This window comes from Pleurodeles waltl, chromosome 5, assembly GCF_031143425.1.
Source record: "Pleurodeles waltl isolate 20211129_DDA chromosome 5, aPleWal1.hap1.20221129, whole genome shotgun sequence".
Taxonomy (NCBI): domain Eukaryota; kingdom Metazoa; phylum Chordata; class Amphibia; order Caudata; family Salamandridae; genus Pleurodeles; species Pleurodeles waltl.
The window spans coordinates 32,992,062-33,013,799 of record NC_090444.1 but is presented as its reverse complement, the minus strand read 5'-3'; the positions used below and the strand labels follow the sequence as shown (position 1 = coordinate 33,013,799).

At 47.8% G+C, this 21,738-nt stretch overlaps 1 long non-coding RNA gene across 1 annotated transcript in view; it reads right to left on the bottom strand.

Moving 5' to 3' along the window:
* Nucleotides 1-3,413, bottom strand: part of LOC138297193 (uncharacterized) — a 29,484-nt gene extending 26,071 nt beyond the window's left edge. Inside the window, exon 1 of the long non-coding RNA XR_011203927.1 lies at nt 3,347-3,413. This is a non-coding gene — a long non-coding RNA (uncharacterized lncRNA). The remainder of the gene's footprint in view (nt 1-3,346) is intronic.
* Between the last annotated feature and the right edge of the window lie 18,325 nt (nt 3,414-21,738).

Genomic DNA, 21,738 nt, shown 5'->3' with positions numbered 1-21,738 from the left:
TTATCACTAAAGGAAGTGTGACCCTCTAGGTGCTGGATGAGTGTGTCATACAGTGTAAGGATTACCAGCATAGAATGTGTGCCCCCTAGGTGCTGCATGAGTGTCATGCTGTGTAAGGATTACCAGCATAGGATGTGTGCCCCCTAGGTGCTGCATGAGTGTCATACTGTGTAAGGATTACCACTATAGGAAGTGTGACCCTCTAGGTGCTGTATGAGTGTGTCATACAGTGTAAGGATTACCACTAAAGGAAGTGTGATCCTCTGGGTGCTCGATGAGTGTGTCATACAGTGTAAGGATTACCAGCATAGGATGTGTGCCCCCTAGGTGCTGCATGAATGTCATGCTGTGTAAGGATAACCACTAAAGGAAGTGTGACCCTCTAGGTGCTGGATGACTGTGTCATGCTGTGTAAGGATTACCACTATAGGAAGTGTGACCCTCTAGGTGCTGGATGAGTGTGTCATACAGTGTATGAATTACCAGCATAGGATGTGTGCCCCCTAGCTGCTGCATGAGTGTCATGCTGTGTAAGGATTACCACTATAGGAAGTGTGACCCTCTAGGTGCTGCATGAGTGTGTCATACTGCATAAGGATTACCAGCATAGGATGTGTGCCCCCTAGGTGCTGTATGAGTGTCATGCTGTGTAAGGATTACCACTAAAGGAAGTGTGACCCTCTAGGTGCTGGATGAGTGTGTCATACAGTGTAAGGATTATCACTAAAGGAAGTGTGACCCTCTAGGTGCTGGATGAGTGTGTCATACAGTGTATGAATTACCAGCATACGATGTGTGCCCCCTAGGTGCTGTATGAGTGTCATGCTGTGTAAGGATTACCACTAAAGGAAGTGTGACCCTCTAGGTGCTGGATGACTGTGTCATGCTGTGTAAGGATTACCACTATAGGAAGTGTGACCCTTTAGGTGCTGGATGAGTGTGTCAGACAGTGTATGAATTACCAGCATAGGATGTGTGCCCGCTAGGTGCTGTATGAGTGTCATGCTGTGTAAGGATTACCACTATAAGAAGTGTGACCCTCTAGGTGCTGGATGAGTGTGTCATACAGTGTAAGGATTATCAGCATAGGATGTGTGCCCCCTAGGTGCTGCATGAGTGTCATACAGTGTAAGGATTACCACTATAAGAAGTGTGACCCTCTAGGTGCTGCATGAGTGTGTCATACAGTGTAAGGATTATCAGCATAGGATGTGTGCCCCCTAGGTGCTGCATGAGTGTCATGCTGTGTAAGGATTACCAGCATAGGATGTGTGCCCCCTAGGTGCTGCATGAGTGTCATGCTGTGTAAGGATTACCAGCATAGGATGTGTGCCCCCTAGGTGCTGGATGAGTGTGTCATACAGTGTAAGGATTATCACTAAAGGAAGTGTGACCCTCTAGGTGCTGGATGAGTGTGTCATACAGTGTATGAATTATCAGCATAGGATGTGTGCCCCCTAGCTGCTGCATGAGTGTCATGCTGTGTAAGGATTACCACTATAGGAAGTGTGACCATCTAGGTGCTGGGTGAGTGTGTCATACAGTGTAAGGATTACCACTATAGGAAGTGTGACCCTCTAGGTGCTGGATGAGTATGTCATACAGTGTAAGGATTATCACTAAAGGAAGTGTGACCCTCTAGGTGCTGGATGAGTGTGTCATACAGTGTAAGGATTACCAGCATAGGATGTGTGCCCCCTAGGTGCTGCATGAGTGTCATGCTGTGTAAGGATTACCACCATAGGAAGTGTGACCCTCTAGGTGCTGCATGAGTGTCATACAGTGTAAGGATTACCACCATAGGAAGTGTGACCCTCTAGGTGCAGCGTGACTGTGTCATACTGTGTAAGGATTACCAGCATAGGATGTGTGCCCCCTAGGTGCTGCATGAGTGTCATGCTGTGTAAGGATTTCCACTATAAGAAGTGTGACCCTCTAGGTGCTGGGTCAGTGTGTCATACAGTGTAAGGATTATCACTAAAGGATGTGTGCCCCCTAGGTGCTGCATGAGTGTGTCATGCTGTGTAAGGATTACCACTATAGGAAGTGTGACCCTCCAGGTGCTGGGTGAGTGTGTCATACAGTGTAAGGATTATCACTAAAGGAAGTGTGACCCTCTAGGTGCTGGATGAGTGTGTCATACAGTGTATGAATTATCAGCATAGGATGTGTGCCCCCTAGCTGCTGCATGAGTGTCATGCTGTGTAAGGATTACCACTATAGGAAGTGTGACCCTCTAGGTGCTGGATGAGTGTGTCATACAGTGTAAGGATTACCAGCATAGGATGTGTGCCACCTAGGTGCTGCATGAGTGTCATGCTGTGTAAGGATTACCACCATAGGAAGTGTGACCCTCTAGGTGCTGCATGAGTGTCATACAGTGTAAGGATTACCACCATAGGAAGTGTGACCCTCTAGGTGCAGCATGACTGTGTCATACTGTGTAAGGATTACCAGCATAGGATGTGTGCCCCCTAGGTGCTGCATGAGTGTCATGCTGTGTAAGGATTTCCACTATAAGAAGTGTGACCCTCTAGGTGCTGGGTGAGTGTGTCATACAGTGTAAGGATTATCACTAAAGGATGTGTGCCCCCTAGGTGCTGCATGAGTGTGTCATGCTGTGTAAGGATTACCACTATAGGAAGTGTGACCCTCTAGGTGCTGGGTGAGTGTGTCATACAGTGTAAGGATTATCACTAAAGGAAGTGTGACCCTCTAGGTGCTGGATGAGTGTGTCATACAGTGTATGAATTATCAGCACAGGATGTGTGCCCCCTAGCTGCTGCATGAGTGTCATGCTGTGTAAGGATTACCACTATAGGAAGTGTGACCCTCTAGGTGCTGGATGAGTGTGTCATACAGTGTAAGGATTATCACTAAAGGATGTGTGCCCCCTAGCTGCTGCATGAGTGTCATGCTGTGTAAGGATTATCAGCATAGGATGTGTGCCCCCTAGGTGCTGCATGAGTGTGTCATGCTGTGTAAGGATTACCACTATAGGAAGTGTGACTCTCTAGGTGCTGGATGAGTGTGTCATACAGTGTAAGAATTACCACTATAAGAAGTGTGACCCTCTAGGTGCTGGATGAGTGTGTCATACAGTGTAAGGATTACCAGCATAGGATGTGTGCCCCTAGGTGCTGCATGACTCTCTCGTACTGTGTGAGGATTACTGCTGTAAGTAGTGTGACCCCCCTAGGTGCTGCTTGAGTGTGAAATTGTATGTAAGGATTACCACTATAGAAAATGTGACCCTGCCAGTTTTCTAACTAGCTCTAGTTAAAAGCTGACCCCTTCATCCTGTGTCAGAATAAGTTCTGGAAGCAACAGGCTGCATCAAAATTACCTGTGGGTGCTGGCGGACCGCTCCTTGGAGCACTGCTTGAAGCCATTTGATCCTCGGCAAATCCTCGGGGCCCTGTGAAGAGGAGAGCTTGAGGACATGAGGTTTTTACCAACTACAGACAAAGGAAGTGGCTTAGAAAGTGCTGATGCAGCTTTACATGCTGACACGCTGGAGCAAGGAGGGATGTGCAGAGGATCAGATACAATCTTGTTATTGCTGTATTTTGTGTGAGAGGGAGAGATGCTGAGACTCAGAATAAGAGGCCCGCACCACAAACACCTATCTTCAGTGATGCATGAGGGAGGTGAGAGGTACTGTAGGAAAGTACCATCCTTCTCGGCATGTTACCCCCAATTTCTGCCTGCTTGTCAGCATGTTTTGCCTGCCTCACTGGGATCCTGATAGCCAGGACCCCAGTGCTCGTAGTTTGTGGCCTAATGTGTCTGTTGTCAATATGCCTAATTGTATCACTGAAGTTCTGCTAACCAGAACTCCAGTGCTTAGGCTCTCTCTACTTACCAAATTTGTCACTATAGTTTAGTGACTTCATATTCCAATTCCAATTGGCACACTGGGCCCCCCTTATAGTTCCCTAGTATATGGTACTGAGGTACCCAGGGTATTGGGGTTCCAGGAGATCCCTATGGGCTGCAGCATTTCTTTTGCCACCCATAGGGAGCTCAGACAAACCTTTCTTCAGGACTGCCACTGCAGCCTGCGTGAAATAGTGCACACACTATTTCACAGCCATTTTCACTGCACTTAAGTAATTTATAAGTCACCTATATGTCTAACCTTTATTTACTGAAGGCTAGATGCAAGGTTACTGTAGGAAGTTGGCTCTGTATATACTATTTCAAAGTAAGAAGTAGTGTGCACAGACTCCAAGGGTTCCCCTTAGAGGTAAGATAGCGGCAAAAAGAGATAATCTAATGCTCTATTTTGTGGTAATGTGGTCGAGCAGTAGGCTTATCAGAGGGTAGTGTTAAGCATTTGTTGTACACACACAGGCAATAAACGAGGAACACACACTCAAAGACAATTCCAGGCCAATAGGTTTTTAGATAGAAAAATATATTTTCTTAGTTTATTTTAAGAACCACAGGTTAAAGATTTTCAAGTAATACTTCAAATGAAAGGTATTTCACTCAGGCATTCTAGGAACTTTAAATAATCACAATAGCATGTACAGTTATGTCAAAAATGGCAATAAGCTATTTTAAAAGTGGACACTGCAAAATCAACAGTTCCTGGGGAGGTAAGTAATTGTTAGGTTCACAGGTAAGTAAAACACTTACAGGGTTCAAAGTTGAGTCCAAGGTAGCCCACCGTTAGGGGTTCAGAGCAACCCCAAAGTTACCACACCAGAAGCTCAGGGCCGGTCAGGTGCAGAGGTCAAAGTGGTGCCCAAAACACATAGGCTTCAATGGAAACAGGGGTGCCTGGTTCCAGTCTGCCAGCAGGTAAGTACCCGCGTCCTCGGAGGGCAGACCAGGGTTTTTTTCTAGGGCACCGGGGGGGACAAAAGCAGGCACAGAAAGGTGGCTGGGTGCAGAGTGCAAACAGGCGTCGGGTTTAGTATAGAAAGCAATGGGGAGACCCGGGGGTCTCTTCAACGTTGCCGGCGGACACAGGGGGGGCTCCTCGGGGTAGCCACCACCTGGGCTAGGCAGAGGGTCGCCTGGGGGTTGCTCCTGCACTAGAGTTCGGTTCCTTCAGGTCCTGGGGGCTGCGGTGCAGTGTTGATTCCAGGGTCCCTTGTTACAGGCAGTCGCGGTCAGGGGAGCCTCTGGATTGCCTCTGCAGGCGTCGGTGTGGGGGTTCAAGGGGGTCGTCTCTGGTTACTCACGGGCTCGCAGTTGCCAGGGAGTCCTCCCTGAGGTGTTGGTTTTCCACAGGTCAAGCCGGGGGCGTCGGGTGCAGAGTGGAAAGTCTCACGTTTCCGGTGGGAAACGTGAAGTCTTTAAAGTTGCTTCTTTGTTGCAGAAAGTTGCAGTTTGTTGAACAGGGCCGCTGTTCTCTGGAGCTTCTTGGTCCTTTAGATGCAGGGCAGTCCTCTGAGGCTTCAGAGGTCGCTGGTCCCTGTTGGAGGCCTCGCTGTTGCAGTTTTCGTCGAAGTAGGGAGACAGGCCTGTGGGGCTGGGTCCAAATCAGTTGTCGTCTCCATCTTCACTGCAGGGCTTCAGGTCAGCAGTCCTTCTTCTTCTTTAGGTTGCAGGAATCTGTCTTCCTCGATTCTGGGAGCCCCTAAATACTGAATTTAGGGGTGTGTTTAGGTCTGGGAGGGCATTAGACAATGGCTACTGTCCTTGAGGGTGGCTACACCCTCCTTGTGCCTCCTCCCTGTGGGAGGGGGGCACATCCCTAATCATTTTGCGGGAATCCTCCTTCTACAAGATGGAGGATTGCTAAAAGTAAGGGACACCTCAGCTCAGGACACTTTAGGGGCTGTCCTGACTGATGGGTGACTCCTCCTTGTTTTTCTGATTATCTCCTCCAGCCTTGCCGCCAAAAGTGGGGGCAGTGGCCGGAGGGGCGGGCATCTCCACTAGCTGGGATGCCCTGGGGCGCTGTAACAAAAGGGGTGAGCCTTTGAGGCTCATCGCCATGTGTTACAGTTCCTGCAGGGGGAGGTGAGAGCACCTCCACCCAGTACAGGCTTTGTTCCTGGCCACAGAGTGACAAAGGCACTCTCCCCATGTCACCAGCAACATGTCTGGTGTGAGGCAGGCTGGCAGAAACTAGTCAGCCTACACTGGAAGTCGGGTATGTTTTCAGGGGGCATCTCTAAGATGCCCTCTGGGTGTATTTTACAATAAAATGCACAATGATGCACACTGGCATCGGTGTGCATTTATTGTGCTGAGAAGTTTGATACCAAACTTCCCATTTTTCAGTGTAGCCATTATGGAACTGTGGAGTTCGTATTTAACAAACTCCCAGACCATATACTCTTATGGCTACCCTGCACTTACAATGTCTAAGGTTTTGCTTAGACACTGTAGGGGCATAGTGCTCATGCACATATGCCCTCACCTGTGGTATAGTGCACCCTGCCTTAGGGCTGTAAGGCCTGCTAGAGGGGTGACTTACCTATGCCACAGGCAGTGTGAGGTTGGCATGGCACTCTGAGGGGAGTGCCATGTTGACTTAGTCATTTTCTCCCCACCAGCACACACAAGCTGTGAGGCAGTGTGCATGTCCTGAGTAAAGAGTCCCTAGGGTGGCATAAGACATGCTGCAGCCCTTAGAGACCTTCCCTGGCATCAGGGCCCTTGGTACCAGGGGTACCAGTTACAAGGGACTTATCTGGGTGCCAGGGTTGTGCCAATTGTGGAGACAAAGGTACAGTTTAGTGAAAGAACACTGGTGCTGGGGCCTGGTTAGCAGGGTCCCAGCACACTTTCAAGTCATAACTTAGCATCAGCAAAGAAAAAAAGTCAGGGGTTAACCATGCCAAGGAGGCATTTCCTTACACAACCCCCCCCAAACGAAAGAGGATGAGACTAACCTTTCCCAAGAGAGTCTTTCACCAAGAGAGTCTTCATTTTCTAAGTGGAAGAACCTGGAAAGGCCATCTGCATTGGCATGGTGTAGGAAAGTACCATTTTGCCTGGCATGTTATCCCCATATTTCACTGTATATATGTTGTTTTAGTGTATGTGTCACTGGGACCCTGCCAGCCAGGGCCCCAGTGCTCATACGTGTGCCCTGTATGTGTTCCCTGTGTCATGCCTAACTGTCTCACTGAGGCTCTGATAACCAGAACCTCAGTGGTTATGATCTCTCTGCTTCCTAAATTGTCACTAACAGGCTAGTGACCAATTTCACCAATTCACATTGGCATACTTGAACACCCTTATAATTCCCTAGTATATGGTCCTAAGGTACCCAGGGTATTGGGGTTCCAGGGGATCCCTATGGGCTGCAGCATTTCTTTTGCCACCCATAGGGAGCTCTGACAATTCTTACACAGGCCTGCCACTGCAGCCTGAGTGAAATAACGTCCACGTTATTTCACAGCCATTTACCACTGCACTTAAGTAACTTATAAGGCACCTATATGTCTAACCTTCACCTGGTGAAGGTTGGGTGCTAAGTTACTTAGTGTGTGGGCACCCTGGCACTAGCCAAGGTGCCCCCACATTGTTCAGTGCAAATTCCCCGGACTTTGTGAGTGCGGGGACACCATTTCACGCGTGCACTATACATAGGTCACTACCTATGTATAGCGTCACAATGGTAACTCCGAACATGGCCATGTAACATGTCTAAGATCATGGAATTATCACCCATGATCCCCGAGTCTCTAGCACAGACCCGGGTACTGCCAAACTGCCTTTCCCGGGGTTTTACTGCAGCCGCTGCTGCTGCCAACCCCTCAGACAGGTTTCTGCCCTCCTGGGGTCCAGCCAAGCCTGGCCCAGAAAGGCAGAACAAAGGACTTCCTCAGAGAGAGGGTGTTACACCCTCTCCCTTAGGAAAAAGGTGTCAGGGCTGGGGAGGAGTAGCCTCCCCCAGCCTCTGGAAATGCTTTGATAGGGACAGATGGTGCCCATCTCTGCATAAGCCAGTCTACACCAGTTCAGGGATCCCCCAGCCCTGCTCTGGTGCAAAACTGGACAAAGGAAAGGGGAGTGACCGCTCCCCTGACCTGGACCTCCCAGGGGAGGTGCCCAGAGTTCCTCCAGCGTGCCCAAGACCTCTGCCATCTTGGATTCAGAGGTGTGCTGGCACGCTAGACTGCTCTGAGTGGCCAGGGCCAGCAGGTGACGTCAGACACTCCTTCTGATAGGCCCTTACCTGTGTTACTAGCCTATCCTCCTTCCTAGGTAGCCAAACCTCCTTTTCTGGCTATTTAGGGTCTCTGCTTTGGGGAATTATTCAGATACCGAATACAGAGTTCCTCTGCATCTCTCTCTTCACCTTCTGCCAAAGGATCGACCGCTGACTGCTCAGGACGCCTGCAAAACTGCAACAAAGTAGCAAAGACGACTACTGCAACCTTGTATCGCTTATCCTGCCGCCTTTTCGACTGTTTCCTGGTGGTGCATGCTCTGGGGGTAGCCTGCCTCCTTCTTGCACCTGGAGCTTTGAAGAAATCTCCAGTGGGTCGACGGAATCTTCCCCCGGCAAAAAAAGACTGCATCACCGGTCCCCTGGGTCACCTCTCAGCACGACGAGCATGGTCCCTGGAACTCAGCAACTCTTTTCAATTGACTCCCACAGTCCAGTGACTCTTCAGTCCAAGTTTGGTGGAGGTAAGTCCTTGCCTCCCCACGCTAGACTGCATTGCTGTGTACCGCGTGATTTGCAGCTGCTCCAGCTCCTTTGCACTCTTCCAGGATTTCCTTTATGCACAGCCAAGCCTGGGTCCCCGACACTCCAACCTGCAGTGCACAACCTTCTGAGTGGGACTCCCTTTTGTGTCTTCGGGTGGACTCTGGTTCACTCCTCTTCTAAGTGCCTGTTCTGGTACTTCTGCGGGTGCTGCCTGCTTCTGTGAGGGCTCCCTGACTTGCTGGGCGCCCCCTCTGTCTCCTCATCCAAGTGGCGACATCCTGGTCCCTCCTGTGCCACAGCAGCATCCAAAAACCCTAACCGCGACCCTTGCAGCTAGCAAGGCTTGTTTGCGGTCTTTCTACGTGGGAACACCTCTGCAAGCTTCTTCGCGACGTGGGACATCCATCCTCCAAAGGGGAAGTGTCTAGCCCTCTTTGTTCTTGCAGAATCCACAGCTTCTACCATCCTGCACCCTCAGCTGGCATTTCCTGGGCATGTGCCCACTCTCGACATTGTCCACAGGTACTCAGGTCCGGAAATCCACTGTTGTTGCTTTGCTGGTGTTGGTCTTCCTTGCAGAAACCCCCTATCATGACTTCTGTGCTCTCTGGGGGTTATAGGTGCACTTTACACCTACTTTTCAGGGTCTTGGGGTCGGCTATTTTTCTAACCCTCACTGTTTTCTTACAGTCCCAGCGACCCTCTACAAGCTCACATAGGTTTGGGGTCCATTCGTGGTTCTCATTCCACTTTTGGAGTATATGGTTTCTGTTGCCCCTATACCTATGTGCTCCTATTGCAATCTACTGTAACTTTACATTGCTTGCACTACTTCCTTTTGCTATTACTGCATATTTTTGGTATTGTGTGTATATATCTTGTGTATATTTGGCATCCTCATACTGAGGGTACTCACTGAGATACTTTTGGCACATTGTCATAAAAATAAAGTACCTTTATTTTTAGTATATCTGTGTATTGTGTTTTCTTATGATATTGTGCATATGACACCAGTGGTATAGTAGGAGCTTTGCATGTCTCCTAGTTCAGTCTAAGCTGCTCTGCTATAGCTACCTTCTATCAGCCTAAGCTGCTATAAACACCTCTTCTACACTAATAAGGGATAACTGGATCTGGTACAGAGTGTAAGTACTCCTTGGTACCCACTACAAGCCAGGCCATCCTCCTACACATGGGCAGTCCCAGGTCTGTGTTCCACTATAAAGTCCATTCCCTGTAGGGATATGGACCACCTCAACAGTTTAGGATTTTCTCCTTTCATTTGCATCAGCCATCTGAGAGGTCTGTGGTCAGTCTGAACTACAAAGTGAGTACCAAAGAGGTATGGTCTCAACTTCTTCAGGGACCAGACCACAGCAAAGGCCTCCCTCTCATTGGCACTCCAATGCTGCTCCCTGGGGAGTAACCTCCAGCTAATGAAAGCAACAGGCTGGTCAAAGCCATCATCATTGTTCAGAGGCATCAGTCTGCACAATGAACTGCTTGGAGTAATCTGGAGCTTTTAGAACTGGTGCTGTGCACATAGCTTGTTTCAGGGTGTCAAAGGCCTGTTGGCATTCTACAGTCCATTTTACCTTCTTGGGCATTTTCTTAGAGGTATGTTCTGTGGGAGGTGTCACTATGGATGCATATCCCTTCACAAACCTCCTATAGTACCCAGTCAAGCCAAGGAATGCCCTGACTTGAGTCTGGGTTTTTGGAGCTACCCAGTACAGAATAGTCTGGATCTTGGGTTGGAGTGGCTGAACTTGGCCTCCACTTACAAGGTGTCCCAAGTAAACCACAGTTCCCTGCCCTATCTGGCATTTGGATGTCTTGATAGAGAGGCCTGCTGCTTGCAGGGCCTTCAAAACCTTCTTCAGGTGGACCAGGTGATCCTGCCAGCTGGAGCTAAAGACAACAATATAATCAAGACAAGATGCACTAAAGGTCTCCAAGCCAGCAAGGACTTAATTCACCAACGTTTGGAAGGTGGCAGGGGCATTCTTTAAGCCAAAGGGCATCACAGTAAACTGGTAGTGCCCATCAGGTGTGGAGAATGCTGTATTTTCTTTTGCTCCTGGTGCCTTTTTATTTGCCAGTACCCTGCGGTCAAGTCAAAGGTACTTAAGTTGGCAGCACCCAATTTATCAATTAACTCATCTGCCCTTGGAATGGGATGGGCATCTGTCTTGGTGACAGAATTAAGTCATCTGTAGTCCACATAAAACCTCATTTCTCTTTTGGCATCCTTTGTGTGAGGTTTGGGGACTAAGACCACTGGGCTATCCCAGGGGCTGTCAGAGTGCTCAATGACTCCCAATTCCAGCATCTTGTAGACTTCCATCTTGATGCTTTCCTTAACTTGATCAGACTGTCTGAAAATGTTGTTTTTGACAGGCATGCTGTCTTCCCATATTACTTCCTGAACAACGTGCCGATTTACTCGACACGCCTGCCTCACCCCACACTGGAGCCAGTAAACAAGTAGACATCCAGCCGCGCACTCCTAAGAGGACCCCTAAGAGGACCGCTTATGTTTCAGCGTTCCAAATGACAAATAATCCAGAACGGTCCCCTTATATTTAGCGGCATAACGTCTCGTGAGCCGTCTAACATTCCGGCGAAGACTTCTACCGCACCCGGCACAAAAGTCACAGTGTCCCTTGATAGTCCTGATGAGGCCTAGAATAGAGAGGCTGAAACGCATCGACACACAACGTGGCGAGATTGAGTTCTGTAGTTGTATTCAATTCCAAAGAGTTTCCACTGCACACTGATAGATACCTCAAAGAAACATACAGGTATCCCTGTGTAGCCAATACACAAACCCTCAATCATCGCTCCTTAGTGGATTACAACCATAATTACCAGCTGTAACCACTAGCTTCTACAGAAGTAATTCATCTGTTCATTGGCTTTCTAGGCTACAGCATGTACATTGTAGTCCTAGAAAACTAACAAGTGTAACAAGTGATGGTAAACGTTTTATGTATTTATAGATGTGCTATGTGTTGTCACTAAGATATTCTATGTCACGAAATAATTTTCGTATGAGTCACTTCCTGCCTTGCAAAAATCATTTTCAATAAATATTGGAAAGTAGTAAAACCACAAAGAAAGTATTAATCACTTATCTCTGCAAACACGTATAAAAATTGATCCCGACCTTTAGACAAATCCTTTTTTGCACTATCTCCTGTGTCCACATCATGGGTACACAGGTGTGTCTGGCCAGGGGTTAGGGAAAAGAGCTCAGGAAACTGCTGGAGGACTTGCCTGCAGTCAGCTTGCTGTTGGCCAGAAAGGGTATCTGAGTAGATCACTCCATCTACTGAGCCATCTTTAGGGTCATTTGAGAGGAGGTCAGGGAGAGGTTCACTCTCTGCTTCCTGGCCCTCCTCTGTTACCATCAACAGATTCACATCTGCCCTATCATGGAAGAGTTTTGGGAGGTTCATATGGATCACCCTTTTGGGGGTCCTGCTAGTGCCTAGGTCTACCAGGTAGCTGACCTGACTCTTTTTCTCTAGCACTGGTTAAGGGCCACTCCATCTGTCCTGAAGTGCCCTGGGAGCCACAGGCTCCAGAACCCAGACTTTCTGCCCTGGTTGAAACTCAACCATTGCAGCCTTTTGGTCATACCACATCTTCTGGAGTTGTTGGCTGGCCTCATGGTTTTTACTTGCCTTTTCCATGTACTCTGCCATCCTGGAACGTAGGCCTAGTACATAGTCCACTATATCTTGCTTAGGCTCATTAAGAGGTCTCTCCCTTCTTTCACAAGAGCTAGTGGTCTCCCAACAGGATGGCATACAGAAGTTCAAAGTGGGAAAACCCTACTCCCTTCTGAGGCACCTCTCTGTAGGCGAAAAGGAGACATGGCAAGAGGACATCCCATCTCCTTTTGAGCTTTTCAGGGAGCCCCATGATCATGCCCTTCAATGTCTTGTTAAACCTTTCAACAAGACCATTGGTTTGTGGATGGTATGGTGTGGTGAACTTGCAAGTCACCCCACACTCATTCCACATGTGTTTTAGGTAAGCTGACATGAAGTTGGTACCTCTATCAGAAACCACTTCCTTAGGAAATCCCACTCTGATAAAGATACAAATGAGTGCTTTGGCTACTGCAGGGGCAGTAGTGGACCTAAGGGGAATTGCCTCAGGGTACCTGGTAGCATGATCCACTACCACCAGGATATACTGATTCCCTGATGCTGTGGGAGGATCAAGTGGACCCACTATATCCACTCCCACTCTTTCAAAGGGGACCCCCACCACTGGAAGTGGAATGAGGGGGACCTTTGGATGGCCACCTGTCTTACCACTGGCTTGACAGGTGGCACAGGAGGCACAAAACTCCTTTACTTTCTGGGACATGTTGGGCCAATAGAAATGGTTGGCTAACCTCTCCCAAGTCTTGGTTTGTCCCAAATGCCCAGCAAGTGGAATGTCATTGGCTAAGGTCAGAATGAACTCCCTAAACTCCTGAGGCACTACCACTCTCTTAGTGGCACCATGTTTTGGATCTCTTGCCTCAGTGTAAAGGAGTCCATCTTCCCAATAGACCCTGGGGGTTCCACTGACATTTCCTTTGATTTCCTCAGCAGCTTGCTGCCTAGGGCCTTCAAGAGAGGGACAGGTTTCTTGCCCCTTACACAGCTGTTCCCTTGTGGGTCCCCCTGGGCCTAAAAGTTCAACATGATAAGGTTCCAACTCCATGGGCTCAGTTCCCTCATAGGGCAGAACTTCTTCCTGGGAAGAGAGGTTCTTTTTATTTTGCTGTGTTGAAGCTGGTTCCCCAGTCTTCTTTCCTTTTCTCTTGGAGGGTTGGGCCATTCTCTTTTTCACCCTCAGCCTTGCACTGTGCCCTTGTCTTGACACACACCAGTTCAGGGATACTCAGCATGGCTGCATGGGTTTTGAGTTCTACCTCATCCCATGCTGAGGACTCCAGGTCATTTCTAGGCAAACACTCAACTGGTATAGCAGAGGAGACTACCACCTGTTTGTGGCCAGTGACCCCTCCCCATTCTAAAGTTGCCATGGGATGTACTTTAGTCTGATTGTCAGCGTTGGTGACTGGATAAGTTTGTCCAGTCAGGTATTGTCCTGTGGAAACCAGTTTGTCTGTCACCATTGTGACACTGGCACCTGTATCCCTCAGGGCTTCTACACTAGTCCCATTAATAAAGAGCTGCTGCCTGTAATTTTTCATATTAGTGGGCCAGGCAGCCAGGCAGCCAGTGTGCCCTCAGAGACTAATGTAGCTTCAGTGTGGACCCTGATTTTCTCTGGGCACACTGTTGATCCCACCTGGAGACTGGCTATTCCAGTGCTAACTGGAGTAGTAGTAGCAGTGGAACCTTTCTTGGGACAGGCCTTGTCTCCAGTTTGGTGTCCCTGCTGATTACAGCTACGACACCAGGCCTTTTTGGGATCAAAGGTTTTACCGTTGTACCCAAATGTGGATTGTGAAGAGGCTTTGGACCCTCCCTCCTGAGCAGGTTTTTGGGGCCCTGTAGAAGACTCTTTACTTTTACCCTTGGATGTCTCAACACTCTTCCCCTGGGGGGTCTATGCGACCCCTTTCTTTTGGTCACCCCCTGTGGATGTCTTGGTCACCCTAGTCTTGACCCAATGGTCTGCCTTCTTTCCCAATTCTTGGGGAGAAATTGGACCTAGGTCTACCAGATGTTGATGAGGTTTATCATTGAAACAATTACTTAAAAGGTGTTCTTTCATAAACAGATTGTACAACCCATCATAATCATTTACACCACTGCCATTAATCCAACCATCCAGTGCTTTGACTGAGAAGTCAACAAAATCAACCCAGGTCTGGCTCGAGGATTTTTGAGCCCCCCTGAACCTAATCCTGTACTCCTCAGTTGAGAATCCAAAGCCCGCAATCAGGGTAGCTTTCATGAGGTCATAGGATTCTGCATCTTTTCCAGAGAGTGTGAGGAGTCTATCCCTACACTTTCCAGTGAACATTTCTCAAAGGAGAGCACCCCAGTGAGAACTGTTTACTTTTCTGGTTGCACAAGCCCTCTCAAGAGCTGTGAACCATTTGGTGATATCATCACCATCTTCATATTTTGTTACAATCCCTTTGGGGATTTTTAGCATGTCAGTAGTTTCTCTGACCCTATTTAAGTTGCTGCCACCATTGATGGGAGCTAACCCCCATCTCTTTTTTCCCTTTCTATGGCTAGGAACTGTCTCTCCAAAGCCAATCTTTTGGCCATCATGGCTAACAGGAGGTCATCTTCATTGAGGCTGCCCTCAATGCTTCCAGAGCTGTTGGACTCCCCTGTGGGAGAAGCAGCATCTCTGACTATCACATTTGGAGTCAGAGTTGGAGAAACCTTAGTCTCCCTAACTAGGAGTGGAGGGGGGAAATTGTCCTCCACGTCACTAGCTTCCTCCTCTGTGAGGTTCTCTTCAGAGGGGTTGTTCTTAGCAAACTCTGCCAAAAGCTCCTGGAGCTGTACTTTGGTAGGGTTTGAACCAGTTTTTATCTTTTTAATTGTAAGTCCTTAACTCTGATATCCTAAGATGCAGGTAAGGGGTGAGGTTGAGCTCCACCACCATCTCTTCTGTAGTAGACAGTATTTCTCTAACAGATGGGATACTTTTTAAGAATCTAAAACTATCTCTAGAACTTAATCCAAACTTTTACAAAACTTTTAAACTCTAAAAGAAATGCTAACAGGGACTAACACAAGGTCCTAGCAGGACTTTAACATTTTTTGAAAAATAGCTCAAATTTCAAAAATCAGTTTCTAATGACAATTTTTTTAATTTAGTCGTGTGATCAGGTATTGGCTGAGTAGTCCAGCAAATGCAAAGAATTGTACCGCACCGCTGATCCACCAATGTAGGAAGTTGGCTCTGTATATACTATTTCAAAGTAAGAAATAGTGTGCACAGAGTCCAAGGGTTCCCCTTAGAGGTAAGATAGTGGCAAAAGGAGATAATCTAATGCTCTATTTTGTGGTAGTGTGGTCGAGCAGTAGGCTTATCAGAAAGTAGTGTTAAGCATTTGTTGTACACACACAGGCAATAAATGAGGAACACACACTCAGAAACAATTCCAGGCCAATAGGTTTTTACATAGAAAAATATATTTTCTTAGTTTATTTTAAGAACCACAGGTTCAAGATTTACAAGTACTACTTCAAATGAAAGGTATTTCACTCAGGTATTCTAGGAACTTTGAATAATCACAATAGCATGTACAGTTTTGGCAGAAATGGCAATAAGATATTTTAAAAGTGGACACTGCAAAAATCAACAGTTCCTGGGGGAGGTAAGTAATTGTTAGGTTCACAGGTAAGTAAAACACTTACAGGGTTCAAAGTTGAGTCCAAGGTAGCCCAGCGTTCGGGGTTCAGAGCAACCCCAAAGTCTCTCTCTGCTTTCTAAATTGGTCACTGCAGGCTAGTGACTAAAATTACCAATTCTCATTGACACACTGGTACACCCATATAATTCCCTTGTATATGGTACTTAGGTACCCAGGGTATTGGGGTTCCAGGAGATCCCTATGGGCTGCAGCATTTCTTTTGCCACCCATAGGGAGATCAGACAATTCTTACACAGGCCTGCCACTGCAGCCTGAGTGAAATAACATCCACATTATTTCACAGCCATTTTTCACTGCACATAAGTAACTTATAACTCACTTTTATGTCTAACCTTCACCTGGTGAAGGTTGGGTGCCAAGTTACTTAGTGTGTGGGAACCCTGGCACTAGCCAAGGTGCCCCCACATCATTCAAGGCAAATTCCCCGGACTTTGTGAGTGCGGGGATGTAGGAAAGTACCATCTTGCCTGGCATGTTACCCCCATTTTTCACTGTATATATGTTGTTTTAGTTGTATGTGTCACTGGGACCCTGGTAACCCAGGGCCCCAGTGCTCATAAGTGTGCCTGTATGTGTTACCTGTGTAGTGACTAACTGTCTCACTGAGGCTCTGCTAATCAGAACCTCAGTGGTTATGCTCTCTCATTTCTTTCCAAATTGTCACTGACAGGCTAGTGACCATTTTTACCAATTTACATTGGCTTACTGGAACACCCTTATAATCCCCTAGTATATGGTACTGAGGTACCCAGGGTATTGGGGTTCCAGGAGATCCCTATGGGCTGCAGCATTTCTTTTGCCACCCATAGGGAGCTCTGACAATTCTTACACAGGCCTGCCACTGCAGCCTGAGTGAAATAACGTCCACGTTATTTCACAGCCATTTTACACTGCACTTAAGTAACTTATAAGTCACCTATATGTCTAACCTTTACCTGGTAAAGGTTAGGTGCAAAGTTACTTAGTGTGAGGGCACCCTGGCACTAGCCAAGGTGCCCCCACATTGTTCAGAGCCAATTCACTGAACTTTGTGAGTGAGGGGACACCATTACACGCGTGCACTACATATAGGTCACTACCTATATGTAGCTTCACCATGGTAACTCCGAATATGGCCATGTAACATGTCTATGATCATGGAATTGCCCCCTCTATGCCATCCTGGCATTGTTGGTACAATTCCATGATCCCAGTGGTCTGTAGCACAGACCCTGGTACTGCCAGACTGCCCTTCCTGGGGTTTCTCTGCAGCTGCTGCTGCTGCCAACCCCTCAGACAGGCATCTGCCCTCCTGGGGTCCAGCCAGGCCTGGCCCAGGATGGCAGAACAAAGAACTTCCTCTGAGAGAGGGTGTGACACCCTCTCCCTTTGGAAAATGGTGTGAAGGCAGGGGAGGAGTAGCCTCCCCCAGCCTCTGGAAATGCTTTGTTGGGCACAGAGGTGCCCAATTCTGCATAAGCCAGTCTACACCGGTTCAGGGACCCCTTAGCCCCTGCTCTGGCGCGAAACTGGACAAAGGAAAGGGGAGTGACCACTCCCCTGACCTGCACCTCCCCTGGGAGGTGTCCAGAGCTCCTCCAGTGTGCTCCAGACCTCTGCCATCTTGGAAACAGAGGTGCTGCTGGCACACTGGACTGCTCTGAGTGGCCAGTGCCACCAGGTGACGTCAGAGACTCCTTGTGATAGGCTCCTTCAGGTGTTAGTAGCCTTTCCTCTCTCCTAGGTAGCCAAACCCTCTTTTCTGGCTATTTAGGGTCTCTGTCTCTGGGGAAACTTTAGATAACGAATGCATGAGCTCAGCCGAGTTCCTCTGCATCTCCCTCTTCACCTTCTGATAAGGAATCGACCGCTGACCGCGCTGGAAGCCTGCAAACCTGCAACATAGTAGCAAAGACGACTACTGCAACTCTGTAACGCTGATCCTGCCGCCTTCTCGACTGTTTTCCTGCTTGTGCATGCTGTGGGGGTAGTCTGCCTCCTCTCTGCACCAGAAGATCCGAAGAAATCTCCCGTGGGTCGACGGAATCTTCCCCCTGCAACCGCAGGCACCAAAAAGCTGCATCTCCGGTCCCTTGGGTCTCCTCTCAGCACGACGAGCGAGGTCCCTCGAATCCAGCGACACAGTCCAAGTGACCCCCACAGTCCAGTGACTCTTCAGCCCAAGTTTGGTGGAGGTAAGTCCTTGCCTCACCTCGCTGGGCTGCATTGCTGGGAACCGCGACTTTGCAAGCTTCTCCGGCCCCTGTGCACTTCCGGCGGAAATCCTTCGTGCACAGCCAAGCCGGGGTCCACGGCACTCTAACCTGCATTGCACGACTTTCTAAGTTGGTCTCCGGCGACGTGGGACTCCTTTGTGCAACTTCGGCGAGCACCGTTTCACGCATCCTCGTAGTGCCTGTTTCTGGCACTTCTCCGGGTGCTACCTGCTTCAGCGAGGGCTCTTTGTCTTGCTCGACGTCCCCTCTCTCTGCAGGTCCAATTTGCGACCTTCTGGTCCCTCCTGGGCCCCAGCAGCGTCCAAAAACGCCAAACGCACGATTTGCGTGTAGCAAGGCTTGTTGGCGTCCATCCGGCGGGAAAACACTTCTGCACGACTCTACAAGGCGTGGGGGATCCACCCTCCAAAGGGGAAGTCTCTAGCCCTTGTCGTTCCTGCAGTATTCACAGTTCTTCAGCCTAGTAAGAGCTTCTTTGCACCAACCGCTGGCATTTCTTGGGCATCTGCCCATCTCCGAGCTGCTTGTGACTTTTGGACTTGGTCCCCTTGTTCCACAGGTACCTTCAGACAGGAATCCATCGTTGTTGCATTGCTGATTTGTGTTTTCCTTGCATTCTCCCTCTAACACGACTATTTTGTCCTTAGGGGAACTTTGGTGCACTTTGCACTCACTTTTCAGGGTCTTGGGGTGGGTTATTTTGCTAACTCTCACTATTTTCTAATAGTCCCAGCGACCCTCTACAAGGTCACATAGGTTTGGGGTCCATTCGTGGTTCGCATTCCACTTCTGGAGTATATGGTTTGTGTTGCCCCTATCCCTATGTTTCCCCATTGCATCCTATTGTAACTATACATTGTTTGCACTGTTTTCTAAGACTATACTGCATATTTTTGCTATTGTGTATATATATCTTGTGTATATTTCCTATCCTCTCACTGAGGGTACACTCTAAGATACTTTGGCATATTGTCATAAAAATAAAGTACCTTTATTTTTAGTATAACTGTGTATTGTGTTTTCTTATGATATTGTGCATATGACACTAAGTGGTACTGTAGTAGCTTCACACGTCTCCTAGTTCAGCCTGAGCTGCTTTGCTAAGCTACCATTATCTATCAGCCTAAGCTGCTAGACACCCTATACACTAATAAGGGATAACTGGGCCTGGTGCAAGGTGCAAGTACCCCTTGGTACTCACTACAAGCCAGTCCAGCCTCCTACATTGGTTGTGCAGTGGTGGGATAAGTGCTTTGAGACTACTTACCACTCTTGTCATTGTACTTTTCATAAGAGAAAAATATACAAAACAAGGTCAGTGTATATACACATAGCCAAAAAGTTTTGCATTTCCTCTTTTCACTCTTTTCTAAGTGCTGAAAAGTACTTCTAAACTTTCAAAAAGTTCTTAAAAGTTTAAAAAGTTTTTTCTGTCTTTCCAAAAAGTTCTGAAAACTTTTTTTCTCTTTGTCTATCACTTTAACTCTCTCTAAAAAATGTCTGGCACAGGCCAAAAAGTTGAACTGTCCAAACTTGCATATGATCACCTTAGCTGGAAAGGAGCAAGGAGTCTCTGCATAGAGAGAGGTTTGAGTGTAGGGAAGAATCCTTCCTTAGAACTGTTAATTAATATGCTTAGAGTACAGGATAAGGCCATAAGTGCCCAATCTGTAGAAAAAGTAGCTAATGGTTCTCAATCTGATCCAGGGACTCCCCCAGGAAAAGGTTCAGGAAAGAAACTTCTCAGCCTGCCCATTACTAGACAGTCTAGCATAGTTGGTACAGAGGTTGAATCACATCATACTGATGATGTGCTCTCACATTATACTGGTAGCCAAGCTGTTAGGGTGCCCTCTGTAAGGGACAGGTCTCCTTCTGTTCATTCCCATCATACCTCTGTATCTAGAAATGTGCCTCCCACCCACCCTGATGACAGATTGTTGGAAAGGGAGCTCAATAGATTGAGAGTGGAGCAAACCAGACTGAAGCTCAAGAAGCAACAGCTGGATTTGGATAGACAGTCTTTAGAAATAGAGAGGGAAAGACAGAAAATGGGTTTAGATACCCATGGTGGCAGCAGCAGTATTCCCCATAGTCATCCTGCAAAAGAGCATGATTCCAGGAATCTGCATAAGATAGTTCCCCCTTACAAGGAGGGGGATGACATTAACAAGTGGTTTGCTGCACTTGAGAGGGCCTGTGCTGTACAGGATGTCCCTCAAAGGCAGTGGGCTGCTATCCTATGGCTATCATTTACTGGAAAAGGTAGGGATAGGCTCCTTACTGTAAAAGAAAATGATGCTAACAATTTCCAAGTTCTTAAGAATGCACTCCTGGATGGTTATGGCTTAACCACTGAACAGTACAGGATCAAGTTCAGAGATACCAAAAAGGAGTCTTCACAAGACTGGGTTGATTTCATTGACCAGGCAGTGAAGGCCTTGGAGGGGTGGTTACATGGCAGTAAAGTTACTGATTATGACAGCCTGTATAACTTAATCCTGAGAGAGCATATTCTTAATAATTGTGTGTCTGATTTGTTGCACCAGTACTTGGTGGACTCTGATCTGACCTCTCCCCAAGAATTGGGAAAGAAGGCAGACAAATGGGTCAGAACAAGAGTGAACAGAAAAGTTCATACAGGGGGTGACAAAGATGGCAACAAAAAGAAGGATGGTAAGTCTTCAGACAAGGGTGGGGACAAATCTAAAAATGAGTCTTCATCAGGCCCACAAAAACACTCTGGTGGGGGTGGTGGGCCCAAACCCTCCTTTAATCAGAACAAGGAAAAGAAACCATGGTGCTATTTATGTAAGATAAAAGGCCATTGGACAACAGATCCCAGTTGTCCAAAGAAAGGCACCACAGCTCCTACCACTACAACCCCTACTGCTACACCTAGTGTCCCTACTAATAGCAGTGGTGGTGGGAGCAAACCTACTAATAGCCAATCCAAGGGAGTAGCTGGGCTCACTTTTGGTAATTTAGTTGGGGTTGGTCTGATTAGGGAGACCACAGAGGCTACTTTAGTCTCTGAAGGGGCTATTGACTTAGCCACTTTGGTTGCTTGCCCCCATAACTTGGAGAAGTACAAGCAACTAACCCTAATAAATGGTGTTGAGGTCCAGGCCTACAGGGACACAGGTGCCAGTGTCACAATGGTGATTGAGAAACTGGTGCACCCTGAACAACACATACTTGGACACCAGTACCAAGTAACCGATGCTCACAACATAACACAAAGCCACCCCATGGCTGTTGTAAATCTCAACTGGGGGGGGGTATCTGGTCCAAAGAAAGTTGTGGTAGCTTCAGATTTACCTGTAGACTGTCTATTAGGGAACGATTTGGAGACATCAGCTTGGTCAGATGTGGAGTTGGAGGCCCATGCAGCAATGCTGGGCATCCCAGGGCATATTTTTGCTTTGACAAGGGCTCAGGCCAAAAAGCAAAAAGGACAGGGAAGCTTGGATCCTGGAACAATGGACCAAGTGCTCCCTAAAGCTAGGGCTAGTAGA